The 20,985-nt window shown below is 40.2% G+C and overlaps 1 protein-coding gene across 1 annotated transcript in view; it reads left to right on the forward strand.

The window, feature by feature from the left end:
* Nucleotides 1-1,852: 1,852 nt before the first annotated feature.
* The window catches only part of LOC115637464 (nuclear transcription factor Y subunit gamma-like), a gene marked incomplete at its 3' end in the record, with an annotated part of 47,917 nt that continues 28,784 nt past the window's right edge, over nt 1,853-20,985 (forward strand). The window contains 1 exon segment of the mRNA XM_030538714.1: nt 1,853-2,028.

Consider the following 20,985-nt stretch of genomic DNA (forward strand, 5'->3'; position numbering starts at 1 on the left):
CTTGTTCAGGGAAAGCCCCTGGATGACCAAGCCGGTTTGTTTACCTGCCGCATTCGCAGATTCGGCCGAGCGCGGCTCCCACTGACCGCGGTTCACCGTCCCAGGCCAATGGGGGCTGCAGGAAGCAGTGGTCAGCACATTTCTCAGCCCATGCTACTTCCCGCAGCCTTCATTGGCCTGGGATGGTGAACCACAGCCAGTGGGAACTGTGCTTGGCCGAACCTGCGGACGTGGCAGGTAAACAAACTGGCTCGGCCTGCCAGGGGCTGTCCCTGAACAAGCGGCAGACCGGCTTTGAGAACCACTGCTTTAGAGGATGAGAGATTACTTAGTGGTGCAGATTTCTTGTTCATTGGGGAACCTGCTACATGCAAAGTAGCATGTGAGTGTCTTAAACTGACAAATGGGCCATTACAATGTATGCTAACTACTCATGCTAAGCAGTCTGTTCCACCTTGCATTTTTTCTGTGATGCTGGGAGTACCTTTCCCAGACCTGAAGAACAGCTGTGTGTGGCTCAAAAGCTTGTACCTCTCACCAACAGAAGGTGGTCCAATAAAAGATATTTCCTCACCCACCTTGTCTCTCTATGCATCTGGAAGACAGAATTGTTGTAGCTAAGGACTCTTCCTTCGCAATCAATCAGTTTAGTGAAATGCAGGAAGGATATAAGAGATTTTAGAGTTGACACCAGTGACAGAATCAGGTTTTGCAAACAGACAAGGGAATGGGGTATTGGTGGTGGACTGCACAGTGAGCCTGCCATGCACTTACCCAACAGCAGCAGCTCCCATCCCATTAGGCTGGGTCCAGCTCCTTGCTCTAGGTGTTGCAACCTGTTGCATAGGGTTACAGCACCATTCAGGTTTGGTGATTAAGTGTCAGTCAGGCCAAATTTGAGTGGCATTGCAACCAGGCATAGGGGCTTGCAGTGCCATGCAATCCCATGTGCCTTGTCGAAACACCCGGCATGGGAAGCTGGGCCCAGCTGCTGCTGCTCCAGGGTGAACGTAGGGCAGCCTGGTTCTCCAGCCTGTGTGAAAATTTGTGTGGTACACCTCATCTTGTCAACTGCATACTATGCTTGAAAAGGTATACACCTAAAGGCCGCCTAGGGGTCAGCTGCCTCCCCTGCCTACACTGGCATGGCCAACGCTGCTTGATGTTACTGTAGCTCCGACCCTAGAAAGCGTTGCTAGCTGTAGGAAGTGTTTCTGGCTGCAGGAAGCATGCAGCCCTGAGCTAGGTAATGCTCCGAAGAACCGCTGCAAGACTTGGCTGGCTGGCCCAGGCAGAGAGGAGAGATTAGCTGCAAAACAAAGAAAGTATCTGACTGAGGTTTTCACTGGACAGACCAGGGATGGGATAACGCAGGTCGCAGGGCAAGAGAGAGCCCCTGTTTGGGGGTGTCAGGATCAGGACTCCTGGGTTCTCCTCTCATGCCCCAGCTGGGGGGGAGGGGAGGGGTGTCAGGACTCCTGGGTTCTCCTCCTACCCCCAGCCAGATCAGTGATCCCTTGTCCTACGGGGAGCCCCCTCCCATGACCTCCCTCTTCTAGCCCCCACCCCACGCCTGTGAGGGCGCAGAGCTCCGGCCCCCTCTGGGTGTTATGCCCCATGCAGGTCCCGGGGCGGCGGCGGAGCCGTATGTGCTATTCAGCTTCCGGGGTTCTTCAGCCACCTCCCTGGCCGCCCCGTCCCAGGCCCCGCCTCCGCCTGGGACCGCCCCTCCCCTTTGCCGGGAGGCGTGAGCCCCCCACCATCCCGCTCCCACCACGGACACCTCGCGAGGCCCAGCATGAAGTCACGGGCATGCGCAGTGTTTCGCCCGAGGGGGGAAAGGGGCGGAGCGTCCGTTCCAGCGCCTCACGGAGCAGCCGCCATCTTGTTTCTCGCCCGCTTCGCGCTCGCTCCGTTCTTTGTCACCCCCCGCCTCCCTTCAGCCGGGCCGGAGGCAGAGCGGTCGCGGGTCCCTTCCCCTCGGGGCCCCGGGCAGAGGAGGTGAAGGTCGCGGCGCTGGCTTGGCTGGTGAGTGAAGGACGGGGGTAGGGATCCGGTCAGGGGGGCGGGCCGACGCGGGGGCTCTCAGGGTGGGCCCTTCCACCAGCACCTGCCGCTCCCATTGGCCGAGCCGCCTTATCTCCGCCGATTGGCTGGTGGCGCGGAGGCGGGCAGCGAGGACTTCGTGATGATTGGCTGTGGGAGAGCGGACCGGGGAGAGGACAGGAAAGTGGAGCACCCCCTTTTCCCTCTCGCGCTGACGGGGTGGGGGAAGGGCGGGCGCTGGGGGGGTGGTACGGTGGCCTGGCTGGCTGGGGGAGGGAGCAAGGGGCGTGTTGGAGAAGGATCCGTGCTAGTGGGGCTGGATGCCCTGGGTGGCAAGAAGGTCAAGGGGAACGTTCCGTGGTGTTCAGGGAGCACGTGGTGGGCTGGAGGTTTAAGCTAAGCAGGTGTGAATAAAGGGGTGAAATGAACCCTTTGAGGCAGCACAGCCAGGCAACTCAAATGAGTGGAGCAGGGCGAGTCCTGTGTCACCTTGTGGGTGAGGATCAGCACCACACATACTGAAGTAATAACCTTGTTTATAAAGCACTTCCTCCTCCTTTTCCAGTGAGTGTGAGCAGATCCCTACACAATAGTGTATAGTGCTTCTTGTACAGCAAATGTGTGAGATATGGAAAAGGTCGGGTGCTTTCTTGTTATCACTTAACTACCGCTTACTCGCTGAATCCAGCTGTTAGGTTGAGGGGAGGGCTTCTAAGTGAAGTTTGCTATATCTCCTGTGACAATGAGTGATGGGTATTGAATGTCTTCCAGGATTGTCATGCAAAACCTCAAGTTATTAAACTTTGCATCTGAAATACATTCCCATAATATCCCAGTTTCTCTAAAGTTGAGCAAGGATCGACTCCCAATAGGGGATGATATCCAACCATAAAATAGTAACCAAATTATTTTGCCCATGTATGGCATCTTTCATCTGAGGATCTCAAAAGCTTTTCTCTTTTTCAAAGTTTGACCCAATATTTTAACCTTAATGGGGGGTGCAAGGGGAGAGGAAACTCTTAAAACAACTAAAACCACTAGAAATGTCTTCACAATGAGAAATCATCAAATTAAAGCAATAGATTTTTAAACACATTCCCATGTGGTGATTGAAACCCAAATATGGCAGCACGAAGAACCTTGAAAGTGACAATAACTATACACAAGTTAAACTGACTACTTTTACTTTAATTTCTCAAACTGAGATAAATGAAAACATTAAACAGCATTGGGGGTAGCCGGGTTAGTCTGTATTAAACAACATAGTAAATAGGCTTGAAATCCATTCTGTGAAGTAAGTAGGTGTTAGTCATTCCCGTTATATAGTCACTCTCCCAATTCTGTCTAGAAAGTTATGTAGCTCTTATCGCTGTGATATCTGAGCATCCCATAGTCATTAATAGGTTTTATCATTGCGTTACCCATGTCAGGAAGGAAAGTACTATTCCTGTTTTACAGATTTGGAAACTGAGGCACCGATAGATTTTAATAATTTGCCCGAAGTCACACAGGATGTACGTGGCTGAACTCGGGTGCCTTAAATCTTAGTCCAGAGGCCTATTTGCTAGACCTTCTTTCCTCCTGAAGTTTTACAGCATGTCACTCAGAGCTGGGTTTAGAACTCGGAACTCTTGACTCCCAGTGTAGTGCCTTAATGGTGTATTGTTCAGAAGCAAATGATCATCATGTTTTTTATTTCTGACTAAGCCCAGTGTCCCATATAAGATTTCAAGAAGAAACTCCTGGTATTGAGAGCTCCAGTCTATTGTAGAATCTCTGTGAATAAGCCCTTGTAAGTACCCTTATTAGTTGCCAGAGTCTGTGCAGTTGGATTGAAAGTATCATTTCATGTCAGTGTGATAACTGTTAGGAATTGTGGTGCAGAGCAAAGGACATGGCAGCATGCAAGACATAGTTAACTTTTTTTATATTGGCCACAAACAAAATAACCTAGTGTATAGCTGTTCACTTCTTCCTGACCTAATATATTCTAACATAACTTGTTTGGGTTCATCTTTCACTATGAATCACAACTTTTTCACTCAAATGTTAATGAATTTGCTTTTAGCTAGAGCTCTTTATTCCTACTGAACACTGGAATGAATGAGTTTAAATGCCATTCAGAGTGGACACAAAATTCTTGATCGAGTAAACTGGAAAGTATTTTAGTTTGGGACTGACCCTGGAAACCCTTACACAGCAGAGTAGGATTGTTATTTAGTAGTTGTATAGGGGACAGAGAATCAGGGCCACTAGAATCTATTCCAACTGACTGGCTGGCTGACCCTGAGCAAATTGTTTAATCTGTCCTACTCTTTCCTCCTCTATAAAATGTGTAGTATTCTTGCCTATTTCAGAGAGTTGTGCATATTTAATTTTTGTAACGTGTGCTGAGATACTAGCAAAGAGATTATGAATGCAAAATCATCATTGTACATACTGTTTATGCAGGGAATATTTAAAGTCCAAGTTAAAATAAAGTATTTAAAATATCACACATTGTTTCCGTCTGTTCACAGTAACAGGTCACACTATAAACATGTACCACCAAATATGATGCCTGCTAAAGTCACTCAGATAAGTTATCACCAATAACTTGTAATGTTTGCACAAAATACTAAAATGACACAATTGAGGTCAGATTAAAACTTTTGATGCTATTTAACTATTTTTCATCTGTCTACCAAAAGTGAAGATTGGGAAACAGGTTGGTTTTGTTTTTTGTTTTTTTCCATTCTTGCTCAGATCTCATTTTTATACTAAGCACAATCAGTGCAGAGTGCTTATATAAACTGAGGGGGAAATAGTTTTATGTTGTGGAGTAAGGATATTTGGCAGGTATTCTGTTGACTTGTTGGCACACCTTGTTTAAAGAAGCTTCTCTTTAATATGTATATTTAAGCTTTTTTAAGTAAAGCTGATTCTTCTCTCATTCATATGCCTTTAAAGTACAAAATCTGGACAGAAGACCACAGTGCAGAATCAAATCTGCATTTTTTTTATTCTATAAAAGTAGGGATGGTCAAAACTTTATAGCAAGTTGTATCCACTTGGCCAGTTAGACTGAATTAGTCACTTGGGCAGTTCTGATCTTACTATAAGAAAGATGACCATTTCCTAACTCAAAATTTGTTGCATCCAGCATGAGGGAAACTCTACATTTCTCTTGACAGATAAAGAGGACATTATCACAGAATTAAATATGAATAAGTTAAGTACAATTGGTCACGACTGGATCACATTTATAGTGTGCAAACAGAATCAAGTCCAGAGTAGTGATATATACACACTTGGTGCTTTAAAAGGGCTACTTCAGAAAGCTGAAAACAATTATGAGTCAAATCAGATGAGAGGAAGAATTTAATCACAAAAATGTGAACGATAATTGGGAATTATTTAAGAGCACTTTATTAGATGCCTAAAAATCTGTAATCCCACAATCAAGGAAGAAAACTGTATTGGTTAAAAAACTGACCTGTTTAAGGGGAAATTAAGGCAAGTGTATGTATTTTAAAAAAATCGAGATAAATGGAAGAAAGGGGAAGTTGATAGAATGAAAATAAATCAGAAACTACATATGGTAGGAAATAGACAAAGGAAGCAAAGGAACACAAGGAGAAATCTGTGGCCAGCAGTTATAGCCGATAAGGAGGAGTTTTTAAAGTATATTAGGAACAAAATAATCCTGATAATGGTATTGGTTCTTTACTTGATGGAAATGGTCGAATTATCAATAATACAGAAAAGATAGAAGAGTTCAATAAATATTTCTGTTTTGTATGGGGGGAGGGGAGGACATTATATCATAACTCTTTCCATTCCACTAGTATCTTGGAAGGATGTTAAACAGCAGCTATTAAAGTAGACATTTTAAAATCAGCTAGTCTAGATAACTTGTATCCAAGAGTTTTTAAAGAGCTAGCACAGGAGCTTGCAGGACCATTAATACTGATTTTTCAATAAGTCTTGGAACACTAGGAAAATTCCAGAAGACTAGAATGAAGCTAATGTTTATGCTAATATTTAAAAAGAGTAAATGAGATGACGCAGGTAATTATAGGCCTACTGGTCTGACATCAGTCCTGTACAAGATAATCAAGTGGTTGATATGGGACTCAGTAAAAAATTAAAGGAGAATAATGTAATTAATGCCATTCAGTATGGTTTATGGAAAATAGATCCTGTCAAATTAACTTTATATTTTTTGATGAGATTACAAGTTTGGTTGATAAATGTAATAGTGTTGATGTAATATACTTAGACTTCTATAGTTCACTGGACTTGGTGCCGCATGATGTTTTGATTGTAAAAGTAGAATGATAAAAGATGGCATACGTTATATGGATTAAGTGATAACTCTCTCAAATTGTAACTGTAAATGGGGAATCATAATAGAATGGGTGTGTTTCAACTAGGATCCTGCAGGGATTGGTTCTTGGCCCTCGGCTGATGACACTTTTATTAATGACCTGGAAGACGTAACACAATAATCAGTGATAAGGATTGCAGATGATGCAAATATAGGGAGTGGTAAATAGACTCAACTGCCAGGGGCGGCTTCAGGCTCCAGCATGCCAAGCGCGTGATTGGGGCAGCAAGCCGCGGGGGGCGCTCTCCCGGTTGCCGGGAGGGTGGCAGGCAGGCTGCCTTTGGCGGCTTGCCTGTGGAGGGTCCGCTGGTCCCGTGGCTCTGATGGACCTCCCGCAGGCGTGCCTGTGGAGGGTCTGCTGGTCCTGCGGCTTCGGTGGAGCCGCGGGACCAGCGCACCCTCCGCAGGCACGCCTGCAGGAGGTCCACCAGAGCCGTGGAACCGGCGACTGGCAGAGCGCCCCCCGCGGCATGCCGTCGTGCTTGGGGCGGCGAAATGTCTAGAGCCGCCTCTGTCAACTGCTTCTGCCTAGGGAAGTCTTAGAAGCTCCTTCACTGGAGGTTTTCAAAAGGAGGCTGGAGCCATCTTTCTTGGAGGGTTTAGACACGAAAAATCCTGCATCTTGACAGGGGGTTAGACTAGATGACCCTTGTGGTCCCTTCTAACCCTATGGTTCTATGATTGTGTAATGAATAGGACAGGTCACTGACACAGCAATCTAGATCGCTTGATAATCTGGGCTCAAGTAAATATTATGCATTTTAATATGGCTAAATGTATACATTTCATAACAAAGAATGTAGACCATAGTTAAATAGTGAGGAGCTCTATCCTGGAAAGCAGTAACTCTCAAAAAGATTTGGGGATCATAGATAATCAGCTGAACATGGGCTCCCAGCGTGAGGCTGTGGCTAAATGGGCTAATTCAACCCACGACTACATAAATAGGGGAATCTCAAATAGGAGTAGAGACATTATTTTACTATTGTTTTTGTCACTGGTGCAACTGCTGCTGAAATATTATGTCCAGTTCTTAGTAACGTTCTCTGCCAATATTTTTCCCATGCTATGTAACATCCTGGTATGACTCTTAATGCTTTTACTATACTAGGCTTGTTTGTGCCAAATTTCTCACAGTCGCCATCACCCATGGTGTAGACAAGGCACTGGCAGTAGTTGGTGTTTTAAATGCTGTGCCGTGTGGACCTGTAAGAGAGGGTTAGACAACACTGTTTAAATGCTGGCAGGTGCCTGGAGCCATCTTTGTGCTTACACTCCCACCTGTTGTGCTGAATGATTGGGACCAACCATGGGAAATTTGGGGCAAAAAAGCTCATGTGGATACCCTCTAATTCTAAACAATTCCTTTCCCTCCTTGCATCTGAAGAAGTGGGTTTTTTTACCCATGAAAGCTTTATGCCCTAATAAATCTTAGTCTTTAAGGTGCCACCGGACTCCTTGTTGTTTCCCTCTTTGGTAACCCTTCAGATTCTTGTTAACAGTTATTTTATCTCATCCTTTGTCCAACATGTGTCGGAATTAGTTCTGTTCTGTTGTACAGTTTTTATGCCTGTGAGCCACCTGTTTGACGTTAAACAGTTGGGAGGGACTAGAATACTGAGGGGCTCTGATAATTGGATATGGAGCTTTTCATCTCTAGGTTGCTGATTCAAATCCATATCAAACAGTTAATGACTAAGAGGGAGCATCAGCACCATCTGATGGCCATCTATGTGCAGTTGCCTGAAAGCATCAATTCAGGTACCTGAGAACAGTTGCCACATCACAGAAGCCACTTCCATGTCAGTCTTGGTTATAAAGCCAAACACGGACAGAGACAGAACACTAGTTAAAGGTGGTCCTTCCAGTTAAACATTGGGAGGACAATGTTGGGAGCTTGCTCAATTTCTCTGTCTGAGGCACAGAATAAATAATTTTAATTCCTAATACCTGTTCATTCAGAACTCTGTATTGCCATTAAATTTAGAAAGGAAAATGATGTGTGTGCTGTAAATTTAAGTGCTTTACAATGATCAAGCTTCCCAGCTTTATAGCCCATCGGAATGTCATGATTCATCTACCTTTTGATTCTATGCACTTGAGATCAGAAATTTTTATCTATTAGTCTCTTTAGTGCCACTATCTGTTGTTTTTTTTAATAGTATATGTGAATACCTTGCAGTAGATTGTGTCACTTTTGAAAAAACAACGCTTATCTGTAAGCATGCAATGATAACTTTCAGTAGCCAAGATAACTAATAAGCCATATAATCAGTCAGAGGTGGAAATGTGCAACTTACTTGCTGTCTTCCAGAATCTTCATCCCTTATTGGCTTTCAGGTGGGATTTTTCGAAAGTGCTCAGTATTGCCTTTACTCCCCTTGATTTCATGATAAGAATAAAGCATGTACAATCTGTCCAGCAGATCAGAAGCCCTTAGACTATGTAGTGCTACAGTTAGTTAATCTAAGCATTACTAGATTTTTAGAGATTTTTAAGAACAATATTATGAAGATTGAACTTTTTTACTAAATATTTCATATGCCACTAGGGTAGATATTTTCTGAAATGCATTTATTTCTATCAGTTGTTTGGGTCTAACTTAATCTTTTAGTACTGTCTCTGTTTTACGCTTCTTAACATAGAATAGTAGAGGGAAAGATAAATTAACACTTATTGTAAGTGTGTAAAGCATTTTGGGATACAATTTCTTTGAAACCTGGTATAAAAATTACAAATACGTTGCTTCTTTAGATGTTGTTAATCCCCTATCCAAAGGACAAAATACATTCGTACTTCAGTATATGTATGAGAACATTCTGTGTTTAGTCCATTATTATAAATCTTGGGCCTGATCCAGAGCCCACTGCTGTCAATGGGAGTCTTTCTATGGACTTCAGTGGGTTTTGGATTAGACCAGTTGTCATATGAACATTGACCTTGAAATATAGCAGCCTCTGTGGCTTAATTGCGTAAAGGTTTATTTCCATTTTAGGCACGTGTTTTCAGTTACTTTTAAACTCTCAGTTGTTGTAAATTTTCTAAAGTTTTCCAGGCTTCTTCTCTGCCTGAAAGTGGTGATGATTTTATTTTAGAGAGGTGTGGTTTTTTTGGGAGAGTGTGTAGGGGGTGGGGTTAAGAGCAGAAATAGTTTAGATGTTTGAGAGCAGGGGATCCTGTTGTAGAAACAATACTTAGAACCTTTGTTTGAACATCAAAAATGACTGACATTAGACTCTTGAAATATGGCATGGAAATAGCCTTCACTGACACCTACTTTTTTTAAGCGTTCCATTGGAAAAGGATCTTGATTTGATTGCCTGAACAGACTTTGAAAATTGAGTACTGAGCTAGCACAGAACATTTTAATTGTGCCAAGTTCATAAACTCAAAGCTAATGAAGATCATGCTGTACATGTGTGCAGAGCTAACACCTGCAGAGTGAAATAATTAGAGTAGGTAGGTACGGGGCTCTGTTGGCATACTTGCTTCATTTATGAAGTGTTTTGTAAGGTCAACAGTGGATTAGGTACCATGGAACCCTTTCCCCACGTGAAACAGTAAAGTTCATGAGGCAACATAAGGTACGCATGCCTTGGAGGAAAAATCAGCACGGCTCCTGAGACTCAAAGTGGTTCTTTCCTACCAACATCTAGTAAGTGAAGAAGTGCTTCCTACTGTGATCCTCATGAGGTTCATGGGATAGGGCATTTTGTGATGTGTAGCCAAATATTTCTACTTGATATATTTTTTTTCAAATACAACATAATTTTCTACAATTATGCTACCTGTGTAACGTTCTACTACTGGCTGCTACTCCTGTGAGCGCCACACAGTCCATGAAAATCACTAATGAAAGTTACCCAGTGAACCGTTCGTAACATACTCCACATTAAGTAAAATGTGTATTAACTATTTGTATTTCTCAGTGAACATTAATGGCATATGTCACCTATGTATTCATCTAATTTAACTTCAGCTATCTACCTCATTTCTTGAGTTGCATTTGTGTACTGCTGATAAAAAGAGAATGTACATTCAACTGCAAATGTGTACATTTTCTTAAACAGTACAATTTATAATAATGTAGTTATGCCTTGTATCTTACTGCATTCACAAAGTTGAGGGTTCACATGCAACCTGTAACTGTGGCACTTCATTTTTTGAGGGCTTAATTGTTCAACCTTAAAGCTTGTTTTGTTTTTTTAACTAGAATTACTTAGAATGACTGACCTGTTTTGGAAAACTATAAAAGGTCTTTGTGCAAATAATTAAGACTAGGGCTCAAATAGATTACTTCAGTTCTGCTACATTAAAGTTAAAGTTAGTCTAATTGTTTTAGGCTTGCTTTTCCTGCCTTATATAATAAAGAAAAGCCTATATTGTTTTCACACAGTAACTTTCCAGTGTGTGCTGTTTTCTCAGATTAACTGCTTTAAGGTTGTCTGTGTAACATCAGCACAGTACCAATCTGGCCAATCAAAAGCCCCTAAATTATCTTAATTTTTTTAAATGGACCTCAGATAGCCAATAAGAAATCCTTGGGGTGGGAAGTAGTATGACTATGTTAGTGTCAGGAAATCTGTCAGAGATGCAAGATTTTGTCAAATATGTTGTCAGTTTTTGTATTATGTATATTTACTAAATATTTCCTTATGTAAGTTTCCTTCTAGTTTGAAGTCTGTGTCTGACCCCTGTTCTGCATCTCAAGGTAACTTTAAAACAGGAAGTGTACAATGGAGGTTAGTGATGACAAGAGCAGCCAATCCAGACTTTGTGAGTTTAACAGATAAAGGAGCTTAACCAATAAGACAGCAGCGGAGGCAAGATTTGGTGTCAAATAGCATGCTAGATTGAATGCCTTTGACTGTTAAAGTGGAAGGAGGCTTCACAGTGTTTCATTGGCGACTCGGGAGTTTTTCAGTGAGGCAGGGGTCAGCTGAAAGACAAAGAAAAATGGCGAATAGTTTGCTGGGAGGGCAGCTGTTCAGTTATGAACTGCATTGGACTTTCCAGAACCATTTCTCTGCATCTCTTGCTGCCTTTGTTTCCTCTTCCTTTTTGGTGGGGGATGGATAGGAGTGACTTGCTTCTCCCTGTCTGAAGAGGGATAATTAACTGCTTGTAAAATTAATGCAATTCCTGGTAAGTTTAATTTTTGTTTTATGTGGAAATCACAGAAATTGTCTAGCTTTAAGGAGAGGAGATAAGTTGAACTGTCTCAGAAAATGGCCACTTTACATTCCTTGCATACCTTACATTGCACCTACTGTACCTTGTTCTGTTTGGATTCTGCATGCCCTTCAACTGTATTTTGCTAATTTAGTAGAGATAAGGGAAGATGAATGAAGAAACTATTAATTTTCAAAGAAGTACAGTGATAAAATACTTAATTCTGAACAACGAATATGAAGATTCAAAGCTTGAACTATTTTTCAGAATAATTTTTCTTTGTTCAAGTGCACTGAAGCTTTCATAGAAGAAGAAAATGTAATATTTTGAGTGATTTTTTTTCTCCACCTTTCCTTTTACTTTAAAGGTACAAAGAGCACCAGTGACACTGTTGTGAATTTGTATACAAATATGCTTTACTGTCCAGTAGGATTTCATATTCAGGGCCCTGAATCATAAAGTTAAATTCTTTCATAACTTTCCCCCTGTATATCACGTATAGTACTGTTTCTTTAAAATGGCTGCATAATGATGGGTAAAATTTTGCTGTCTTCATTCTCACTGCAGGTTATTCATAATGTCTTCAGAGCCTGACTGAAAAGGAGATACATTAATCCTTTAAATCGCATCCTTTATGAAGACCACTAACGTAACTCTTTAGATAGCATACAAAATATGTCACTTCATATATAGCCTTCTTAAAATTGTAATACTCTTACTATTATCAAAACGTGAAAGTCTTAGTAAGTGCAGCACCTTCTGTTGCCCTTGCAGATAATGCCACATTTTTAGGTTAGAGGATATGAAACCTAACATTAGCACATAGGTTGCTAATCAGTAACAGTTCAGTTCTTGGGAGTAATGAAGCCTTGTATCTCTCCTACAAACATCAACAGAACACTTGACAAGTATAAGCAGCCCTTTGTTTTCCTTTTTATTTGCAAATAAGGACTGAAGGTCACTGGAATGTTCCTGCAGTAGAACAGTATTACAGGATCTGTAGTCCTGCAAAGGACAGCCATGGAAACCAAGAATGAGAGAGTGCTTAACTTAGAAGTTTTTCAGTGTAAAGGATTTGCATGGCAAACGGAATAAAAGACTTGTATTCCATATTTATTTATGGCTCTTGCAGGCGAAATGGTGCTGCAGTGAAAGTTGCTGGAGCAAGGCCTTCCTTCGCTAGGAAGAGTGACCTTGAAATACTGCTGCTCCGAGTTTAGAGGATGAAGGACAAAGTTTGTTTATACGACGTTGAACTGGAAAAAAACATCCAAGTTGAAAAATGAAGTTACTTCCGATGTCTGGGAACATTTAGGTTGGCACGAATAGGCTGTAGATCTAAATTAGAAATCATTTTCAACAATGATCCAAATTACATCGCAGTCCTTCTCTCTTTCCCACCCATACCTAAAGATTCTAAATCTCCCTGGCATTACAGTCGTTGCCTTGTCATGAGTGAACTGCATGACACAGATTCAATATTCCCATTCTGATGCTCTTTATCTTCTTTCTAATCTTCAATTGTTGGCCATGGAAGTGTTTTTCTAAAAGCCTGAAGTAGTTACATTTGTAGCTTATTTTTGTGTGGGAGATGGAAAAGCAGGCCAGAACATTATTTCTGAATCTTAAAAAAGAATTACTGTTTTGGGATGTTAATAACTGACAATAAAGGCATGCATGCTGGAATTAAACTTTACCAAGAGTCAAGAATAAAAGGTCTGTGATTAGCATGGTCTTCAGATACTGTCTACTCAAAATATATATTTTGAATTTAAATTAATCACACATAGATATAATGTCTTCTGTTTGCAGACAAAGCCTATTCAACTTCTACTTCTGGGTTGTATTAGTGCTAATTCTGGGTTGCATCCATGCTAGTTTCAAATCAGAGAAGGTGAAAAGGTCAGGGGCGCTACACTAAAGGCTTGTATACACTTAAAACACTACAGCAGAACAGCTGCCCTGCTTCAGTGCCGAGGCTTTCTACACTGTTGGGAGGCATTCTCCTGTCAGTGTAGATAATTCACCTCTCCAAGAGGCAGTAGGTAGGTCGACCTAGCAGTGTGAACGCAGGGACTTAGTTTGGCTTAACAGTGCCACTCAAGGGCGTGGATTTTTTACTCCCCAACCAATGTAGTGAAACTGACCTAAGTTTTTGTGTAAACAGCCCTGACATTAGCCAAAATTGTTTGTACTGGAGGGTCCCTTTTTGTATGTGAACAGTAGTAATATTAAAGCTTTGTACAGGGTTAACAGCCAGAATCAATGGACTTTTATTGTCATTATGAAGGTCATTAATAACATTTTCAGGCAAAAGAATGAATGACACTTTGAAGTCTTCCCTGTGAAGATTAAGATTTTTTTTCCAGAGAAATGAAGGCAAGGTACATTGCACCATTTTGAAGCAGAGGTGAGAGGCTGGAAGGTGTGTGTGTGTGTGCATGCGTGCATGTGTGTGCACATATGCTGTAAAGAGAAGATAGGAAATCCTTACCAAATGTGCTTTTTTTAATGTCCAGTTCTTACTACTACACACACCATTGCTTAACATTGTCAGAAATTAAGAGCTTAATTAATCATAGAATGTCAGGGTTGGAAGGGACCTCAGGAGGTCATCTAGTCCAACCCCCTGCTCGAAGCAGGACCAATCCCCAGACAGATTTTTGCCCCAGATCCCTAAATGGCCCCCTCAAGGATTTAACTCTCAACCCTGGGTTTAGCAGGCCGCTCAAACCACTGAGCTAGCCCTCCCCCTGCATTAAGATAGATGTCTTTATTTAACTATGTCAAGAAGGCCTGAAGAGTTATAGAAGTGTTTCTATAGAGCTAGTAAGGGATTTATTTACAAATGGGACCAGTGTCTATCTGCTTTCTTCCCCACCATTGTGCAGAGCAGGAAGTGAAGGAGATGCACTTTTACCCCAATTTACTCAGTGCAGTAAATTTAGTAGGAGCCTAGTCCTGTATTCTGTGCTCACCCAAAACTCCTACTGCTTTCTTTGAGAGTTTAAGGTGCCCAAGGAATGTAGGTTTGTGATCTCAGTTTGAGAGAAAAAATGAAATCTGTTCGTGTTTCAGGTCCCCGTGATGATGAAGCCAGGTTTTTAGTTTGAACAAGGTACCTATATATATCCCATTATTTCTGCAAGTGTGTGTGTGTGTGTGTGTGTGAGAGAGAGAGAGAGAGAGATTGGAGTTGAAGTTTATAGTGGGGAAAACTATTGCCCACAGATTGAAAAAGTAGCAGTGGGATTTAGAATGATTGAGTGTAGTTATCCACTGGAAGTCACTTTACAGCCAAAGGGCTGAAAATTCAAGTCTCATGCTGTGGTAAAGCATACATATTTTAACTTGTATGGTCATGTGGCTCAACCTCTGCCAATTTCAGGACTTAGCCGATTTGTAATAAAGTGAAATTTGTATGGTTTCTGTCTCTTGTACCATTTTTTAAAATGTTGTTTCTCAAAACATTAGTGAATTAATCTCCTGGTGCCTCCAGGTGTCCAAAAGCGTTGTCAGCACTTGTTATAAGAACATTGATTTCAGGAACAAACTTCTAAGATACTAAAACTTATTGGAAGTTATCTTTTGGATATTTTTCCTTATAAGAAAGAATTCTTTTGCAATCCTGAGGGGTCTCTTATTCAGGAGTCTTTGAGTCTGAGGGATTTCTGTAGTCTGTTTTTAACTTCCTGCCCTACTTGATCACTTTGTATAAAATTGGGTCAGTCTGAGTAGTCGTCTTCCTCTTTTGTTCACTGAAGATGACACAGACTTGTGTAGGGTGAAGATTGGTGGCACTTATGTAGTGTGCTGTTTATAGGACAGAATTGTAGAAGCTAGAAATGCACAAGATTTAGTGGATTATCCAGTCAACCTCCCTAGCAGTTCAATATCTGCCTTTTCCCCCTATTTACAGTTTGATGGTTGGTCCTACAAATGCAACAGAAGAGCAAAGAAATATGTAGCACTTAGTGCTGTATTAAGATTAAATCACAACTTTGCCCCAAATTTGCTGCAGCGTCTGTGTTTGAGCTCAGTATTCTATATGAACCCTGTCTGATGCAACTACTAAATAGTTGGTTAATAGCACTCAACTGGCCTAGGTCTTTCAGCCAGTTACATTGTTTGGCTGTCTAATGGTAGTTAAGTGTGTATGGGTATATGTGATTTGTTTCTTCAAAATCCTGTCTATATTCATATGTGTTGTGTATAAATAACTCTAGTATGTGAGGGCTAGCATCAAAAAACACACACACAACCCTGCCCCCCCTCCTCCCCACCAAAGAAAAGCATATGGTCTAATCCTACATTGTTTTAAGAGTATTTTGCCTGAGTAAGGATTACATGTGAGAAATCTATGTATAATGCTGAGTTATATCTGCTGTTTAAAATACAAAATGCAGCAAAAAGAAAGTCAAAACTTAACCAAACGCTAAATAAACTTCTTAGGTCATGCCCAGATATCACCCAATCCAGGGCTTTCTTGGACTGTCAAGAAGCAGCAAGTTCCAAAGGTGGTGCCCCACAAATGAGAGCTGTGTTGCTAGCTTTCACACTGAAGTGTTTCCTATTGAGAGCCTAAAAAGATTTTCTCAAGGAAGTTAAGGTAGGCTGCATAGAGCTACTATTAATTTTTGAGTGGAGGTAGGAGGCAGGAGGGTATATTCTCTGTTCTTTGATGTTTTAAAGAGAGAGGAACTAAAGTGTGTTCAGAAAGCCCAAGTTATCTTTTTTAATTTTTTTTCTAAAGATGTAGAAGTGGTTTCAGTAATCTTCCAGGGCTGAGAGAATTATTCCTTTGAATTTTCCAAGACCGTATGAAATGCGGCTTTTTGTTGATGTGGTTAAGTTGTACACTATTATTTTTGTAGTTACAAGGGCTTCATTAACTAACTTTTAATTCTGTTCATTTTTTTGAACAGTTTTAACCATGTTTCTGAAAATGTTAGTACTTGAAGGATACTCATTTTCACTTATATGCTTATTGGACACTTACCAGATAGTAGCCTAAAGTTATGTAGAAAATAGTGCCTAATGTAGGTATAAATCACAAAATGCCTAAAAATACCGTTGAGTATTGAGGTTACTAATGTTCCAGCCCAGGGCACGTTCTGAATAAGGATAGTTTGAAATGTATGCTGACATTTATTGCTGCCACGTATTTGAGCCTGAGAATATAGTTGTGTGCCAAAACTCATCATCTTCAGTCCTTGAAATTAGATAAACTATTTAGTATATTTTTAGACATGTGACAAAGCCACTTAATTTGTATCTCGCTGATGCCAAATAACAGCCTTGAAATTTCATCAGCATATTCTGTACAAATCTGAATAAGACGCGTCATGTCTCTGAGGAGTGAGAAGTTGTCACATTTATTTCAGCAGTGCTTTTTTAAGTTAAATTTAAAACTACACTACATCAGTCTTCCACAGTTCTATTCCTTGGGCCAAGTAACTTTTTTTTTTTTGGATAGGTAAGTTAAATATCATTCACTTATTATCCACATCATGATCCTGAATAACAGCAAGTGAGTAAATTTTTGTTGTGTCTGGGCTGGCAAATTCGTGGTTTGCAAAGCTTTGTTGCTACAAACAACAATTTAAATTTATAAAACCACAACATATAGCGCACATTTCATACTAGATTCCCTGAGTGAACAAGATTAAAGTTAGGAGAAAAAGTTGCACCATTGGGATGATGTTCTAATATATACAAAGTGTGTAGTATTTCATCATGTGAAATAGACCTTATTCAAAAAGTGTTCAGATTATTAGAGTCCTTTACATCTTTACTCAGCATTTGATATAGAAATTTATATATACAAGTTATATCTTAACACTTGTTTTTTTAATCTATCTAAAGGCCCTCTGAATCCATTTTTATTCTGTATGGGGAAAAAATCTTGCCAACACTGAAACCAAACCTGGGAAGGATTGAGAGCAAAGGGAAAACAAAAAATCTTGGTAAATGTTTAACTTTTAAAGTACCAAATCTTAGCTGTGACCTTGTGCTCTCTGGTTCAAAGGAAGAAAGGAAACTAAAATAACTGACACAAACAGCAATTCAGATTAGTTTTGCTTACTTTTTAAATAGATTGCCTTTTAAAAACATTAAAATTGAGCATTTTACAGTCACTATAATACTTTAGTCGTGTGCTGCACTAAGAAAAGGTCAATTATTGAGTCTCTTGCATTCAGTTTCATGCCTTTCAGTGCACTTAAGGTGTCTGGTGGTCCTATCATGGAATAAACCCTATGGTGTGTGTGTTTGTCTAATTTGTAAATAAACAGAGAACCATCACTAGGATTAAAATTAGAGAAATAAGTTTGCATAACAAATAATATATGCAGTCATTTTGTGTACAAAGTCACGTGGATAACACAGTGGAGTTCTTTAACATGAGTTCTATGATACTATGTAATAGAAGTACTTTGCCCATAGTGCATTTCAAATGGGGAGCTCAAAATGTTCTATAAAGATAAGTATTATCCCAGTTTTACAGATGGGGAAACTGAGGCATAGCAATTCTGACTTGCCCACAGTCATACAGTAAGTCATTGCCTGAGTTGGCAATAGAATCCTGGCCCCTACTCTAAATAACTAGGCGATGCTGCCCTTAGTGTATGTATTCAACACATGTGGGATATCTGGGTGTTGATGCACACATCTCTTAGCATAATGTAACTTTACTTATGTTTATGGTCTATATGACAAATACTTAAATGTTTGTCAGAGTGTTTAAAGAATAGTTACTTCCTTTTGCAGGTTACTACAACAAATATGGAGTCTTGGTCCCTGATCCTGCAAAGACGTAAGCACATGCCTAACTTTAAGCATCAGTAGTTCCATTAAATTAAATGGGATTACTGACATATTAAAGTTAATCATATGCATAATTCTTTTCAGGATCAAGGTCTTCATCCCAGAGTTTGCACTTCAGGAGTAGTCACATGGCCAAATTAAGTTCTGCTTCACATGTGCACTCTCTCTCACTTCACTGTAGTTTAATGGGTTACACGTGGCATTGCAAGCTAGTAATTCCTCACTTCTGTTCATGGCTGTGCAACTCACTGTGACCTTGGCCAAGTCTGGTGCCACAGTTCACCAAAATGGGAATAGGTAAAATACATCACAGGGGTGCTGTGAGAACTAATGTTTACATAGTGTTTTGAAGCCAAAAAGAAATCTATAGTGCTAAGTATTTATTATCCTAGCAATTTAAGCATCTAAAACTTTTTCATAAAGAGGAAAAATTTAAAATGAAACTGAGGAATTATAGAAGTTTCTTGATGTAAAGGTATTAGAAGGAAACGTATTTTTAAATACTGTATGTTGGAAGCAGTTAAATATTTGCAAGTGCTCTATTTTATTAGTATGGCCCTTAAGTTTTTTCAATCTCCTTGAATATGTACATTAAGCCCTCATTGAAGTCAGTGGAAAATGTTCATGTTCATCTGAGGGAACGTTTGTATCTTTGCAGCACTGTTTTATGGAGATAGCTTCAAAATTATCCTGTAAATTAAATTCCTCTATAGCCATTTATAGAAAGATGTGCCTAAATCTCTTGATTCTGGTTGATATTCTTGCCCTAATTTATGCATAACTTATTTCCTGTGCATCAAGATAAGAATTACTGTGTTTTACTGATCACTGCATTGTTGCTGCTGCTGTGTATACCAGAATAATTGTATTTAGCACTTACTAGGACTTTTTGTCTTTAAAGTGCTTTACAACACTCTTGGAATTTCTGTTTTATGGAAGAACTGGTGCAAATAGATTGTAACTTGTCTTTGGACTCAGGAGGTCATATCAGCTGTGATCAGAACTTGTGGATTCCTGACTCCCAATCCAGTGCTAAGAGCACAAGACCCTGTTTTTATGGCAGATGGTTTGTTGGCATACAGTATGATGCAAATAATGCAGAATTGCTGCAACCATATGCAAAATTTAGTGTAATTTTTCGGTCCAATGCATGTTTTTTTGGATGTGATTCTAATTAATATTTATAGAAATAATGTACCTAAATCCTGGGCAATGTAGATAGATTTACTTCAGACAGTCTTCAGTATTTTGAAAAGCTTGAGAAATTGCTACTTTTCACAATTTGAAATGACAGTTTGTGCCGTATACAGCACAATGAGGTCTCAATCTTGATTGGATCTTTAGGTGCTACCATAATATAAATAATAAGCATTAATATAAAACTTTCTGTTGTATTTTTCTACAAAGATTTTGCAGAATAGGAATCCCATTTTTGGGTCATGTCACTGAATCATGGTCAAGCAGGTTGGGGTCTCTAGGAACTATTATGCAAATAACCTTTAACAAATAAAATTTGGTTAGAAAGGAAACTTACAAATCCCTAGGGTCTGAGAACCCATCTTTCTAATGAGGCCTTTCTAAACGCTGTAGCTTAATTGCATCCTTTCCAAGGACATATCAAGATTGCTGGCGGATATTTAAAAACTGGTAGATTGATTAATACCGTGCAGCCTGATATGAACTTTAAGGTTTGCTGACAATATTTTTTTTTGATTGATTGTATAGGAAAGCATGCTATTCCACTTTCCCAGAAGATTTCTTCACTTTTGGATGAATTGGTCATATTCCAAAAAGCTAGTTGTAACAGGATTCTGTACAGAAATTTGGGGTACAGCTGAGCCACCTAAGCTTCTGTGCCAGAAGCCTGCATGGAAAGCAATAACTGAGTCACTCTCTAAAGTTAGATCAGGAGTGTCTGGTTAGCGCCAGTCAAGGAGTATAAACATAGTTGCAGTGCCTATCAGAGCCAATTGGAAAGAGATAGATAGCAGTCCCGCATGGAAAACCCTAAGTACAGTCATGCTTGAAGAGAAATCTTAGGTTGAGGTTTAATTCTGTTGTTGTTTGAGTTGTCAGTAAAGTCAGACCCCTGGAAAATGGTAAGCATGGTCTTTTGCGGGGTGTGTGTGTACTGTACTCATAGTAGAGTGAGGATTCTACTTGATTACGCTAGTATATTTATATTGCTGCATGTTTAAATCACAGAAACTTTGGTCCTTTTTTTCTTGACTTCCTGTGGATCATGATATAAGAAGCATTTAAAACACAATTGGAGAATGCTTTTAAAAGTGTACTAAGGATCTTTTCCTGCACACTGGCTCAGACAGATGGACCAGATGTGACGTAATAGAGCCTGAAGAGACCTAACTCTGCTTATTCAGGGAATTCTTTCTTTCGATATAGGAAATCTCATGTGATTCCTCATGTGATCACTTATTTATGTTATCAGCTATGCCAATATTGACCCTCATTTATTGATTTATGTTAAAGCACCGCCTTGCTGGAAAACAAGGTGTTGATGTACAGAGTTAGTGTTTATTATAAAAGGTCCAAAGAGATTAGATATTCACTAA

The sequence above is a fragment of the Gopherus evgoodei genome, chromosome 20 (assembly GCF_007399415.2).
Source record: "Gopherus evgoodei ecotype Sinaloan lineage chromosome 20, rGopEvg1_v1.p, whole genome shotgun sequence".
NCBI classification, from domain to species: domain Eukaryota; kingdom Metazoa; phylum Chordata; order Testudines; family Testudinidae; genus Gopherus; species Gopherus evgoodei.